We start from the raw sequence: 3121 nt of genomic DNA, 5'->3' as shown, positions 1-3121 counted from the left end.
TGTGCCCAGGGTCCCTGCTTGTCCATTGTTTCCATGGAATTTGGCCCCCTGCTTTGCACAAGGGACAGAGAAAGATCTTGCTGTTCCTGTGTCTCTGCAAGGAAAATTGTGCTTCTGTATGAAAGAGAGGCGGGAAATGGCCCCATGGTGGGACAATATCCTCAGGATTAAGACCTAAGGACTCAGGCTGAGAACTGATAGAACTGCACTCATCTGGGATTTAACAAATTGTCTTTCATGGAGCAGGGCCAGTTCCAGTGTTTTCGCCACCCCAAGCAGAAAAATAAAATAAAAAAGCTGCAATCAATGGCAGCTCTACTGCTGGGCCGAATTGCTGCTGAAGCCTCCTCTTTCCATTTGCCGCCCCAGGCACCTGCTTGCTGCGCTGCTGCCTGGAGCCAACCCTGCCATGGAGACACTGGGAAGATGGGGGGAATCAGGAAAATAACATGGATTTATTTACATTGCAAGTGAAGAAAAAACAAAGCTTGCTTGGTTTAAAGTCACTTTTCCTTGACTGGGAATTGAATCCAGGCCCTGGCAGTGAAAGTGCCAAATCCTAACCACTAGACCACCAGGGAGGTGAGGCTATTGCTTTTCTTCTCACTTATGCTACACTTTCTTAGGCCTGGTCTACACTAGGACCTTAAATCGAATTTAGCAGCGTTAATTCGAACTAATCGCTCAACCGTCCACACCAGGAAGCCATTTAATTCGAACTAGGGGGCTAATTAGTTCGAATTTGGTACTCCACCCCGACAGGTGGAGTAACGCTAAATTCGCACTTGCTAGCTCGAATTAGGCTAGGTGTGGATGCAAATCGAACTTAGTAGCTCCGGGAGCTATCCCACACTGCACCACTCTGTTGACACTCTGGACAGCAGTCCGAGCTTGGATTCTCTGAGCAGCCACACAGGAAATGACCAGGGAAAATTTGAATTCCTTTTCCTGTCTGGACAGTTAGAATCTCATTTCTTGCTTTGACATCGGGGCGAGCTCCGCGGCACCTGCAACGATGCAGAGCTCTCCAGCAGAGGAGTCAGCCCAATGGAAGAATAGAATGAGATCCCCAGCATGGACAGACCGGGAAGTCCAGGATCTGATCGCTGTGTGGGGCGAGGAGTCTGTGCTGTCGGAGCTGCGCTCCAACAAGCGTAATGCAAAGACCTTCGAGAAGGTCTCCCAAGCCATGACACAGAAAGGATACAGCCGGGATGCAATGCAGTGCCGCGTGAAAGTCAAGGACCTGAGGCAAGGCTATCAAAAAGTCAGAGCGGCAAACGGACACTCCGGAGCACAGCCCCAGACATGCCGCTTCTACGAGGCACTGCATGCCATTCTCGGTGGGTCTGCCACCACTGTCCCACCAGTGACCGTGGACTCAGTGGATGGCATAGTGAACCAGGACAGTTCCTACTCGATGTTCGCCGATGGGGAAGACGAGGAAGGGTCCGTGGAGGAAGGCGCAGGCGACAGCGAACACAATGCCGCTTTCCCTGACAGCCAGGATCTCTTCCTCACCCTCACAGAGATCCCCTACCAACCCTCCCCGGCCGTTAACCCGGACTCAGAGTCAGGGGGAGGATCAGGCGGTAAGTCGTATAAACAAGAAAACATTTATTTGTACGAAAACATGTATACAAAAAATAGAAATTCTATATCTAAATACTATATCTAAAAGTTTTTAACGGGAAACTATACGAACAGTAGGTCCACACAGATTGGGTTGGAACAATAGTCCTCCAGGGACAATTCCACAAATGCGTCAAAAAGTTCCTCAAATACCCTCCGCAGGAGGTTTCTAGGAAGAGGTGCCTTATTTGGTCCTCCGGTGAAGCACACTCTTCCACGCCACGACATCCATAGATACAGGGGAACCATCGCCTCAACCAGCATGGCCGCGTAGGGTCCCGGTCGGTGAAGTGCTTCCCTTAACATCCTGTCTTTCTGTACTTGAGAGACCCGCCTCAGGGTAATCTCGTTCATGAAGTGCTGCATCTAATTAGGGCAATTAGTGAATAGTTACTGTTCTTAATGGTTTACTTATACTTTGCATAACAAAGCCCCTCGCTTAGCAGCCACGTGCTGTAGGCCACAGAGGAAAAGCATACATTGATCTTTCCCCTGCAGTGTCGGGAGTGGCTGCAAAAGGGTCATAGTATCTGATTTCCAGATTGCCTTTAGCAGGAGGGCACAGCTATCCGTTAACTGATAAGCATAATCTACTGTAAGGCTTACCAGGACTGTCTGCTAGACGGATTCAGCTATCTCTCCCGACTTGTTCGCTCTCCTGTGCAATGCCGCAGCCAATCAGAGCGTAGCCCAAAATGTCGTGCTTGTCTTGAGACCACGTGAGACTTGTTGCCCGGTACGGTCTTGTTCATAGAAATTGACTAGACGGTGTTCACTGTTCGCAAAAATGTATCTGTTCAAGGAAATCACTAACTTTCCCCATCACACAGCTTCGGCTCTTTCCCGGACTGCCCCGGCATCCCCCTCGCAGAGACTGGCAATGATTAGACGGCGAAAGAAGAAGACTAGGGACGAGATGTTCGCTGAACTGATGGCCTGCTCCCGAGCAGAGGCTGCAGAGCAGAAACACTGGAGGGAGACCCTATGTGAGCAGCATCGCACACTCATGGAACGTGAGGATAGGTGGCGGCAGGAAGACCAGCAGACCACCCAAACGCTGCTTGGTCTCATGAAGGAACAAACGGACACGCTTCGTCGCCTTGTTGATGTCCTGCAGGACCGCAGGCTGGAGGACAGGGCCCCCCTGCAGTGTCTCTGCAATCGCCCTCCCCCGCCAAGAAGTCCTGCCCCCCCTCACCCAAAAGTACAAGACGGAGGGGCGGTAGGGGCCGTGAGAACTGTCACTGAACCAGAACAGAGCGACCATGTACCCCGCACTTCTCACGTTAGAAATTTGTAGAAGTGCTTCCCTTATAGGCTCAGCCAGTCCCAAATCCAAGTTTCATCCCCCCACTGTTTATTAGATTAATAAAAGATGTTTGCTGTTAATCACTGTTTCGGTCATGTCTTTCCTGTCAGAGGATTTTTCGGTGTATGGTGTGGACAGGGGTTTCATACTTGCACGGTATAGCCTACAGTACCAGGGTAC

At 50.6% G+C, this 3121-nt stretch overlaps 1 non-coding gene across 1 annotated transcript; it reads right to left on the bottom strand.

The window, feature by feature from the left end:
- Positions 1 to 509: 509 nt before the first annotated feature.
- On the bottom strand, positions 510 to 581 carry TRNAE-UUC. Its single transcript has one exon. It is a non-coding gene; the product is annotated as a tRNA-Glu (tRNA).
- Positions 582 to 3121: the final 2540 nt, after the last annotated feature.

Source organism: Mauremys mutica, unplaced genomic scaffold (genome assembly GCF_020497125.1).
Source record: "Mauremys mutica isolate MM-2020 ecotype Southern unplaced genomic scaffold, ASM2049712v1 Super-Scaffold_100163, whole genome shotgun sequence".
Taxonomy (NCBI): Eukaryota; Metazoa; Chordata; order Testudines; family Geoemydidae; genus Mauremys; species Mauremys mutica.
The sequence above is the reverse complement of the archived record's forward strand: the minus strand, read 5'-3'. Positions and strand labels throughout refer to the sequence as shown.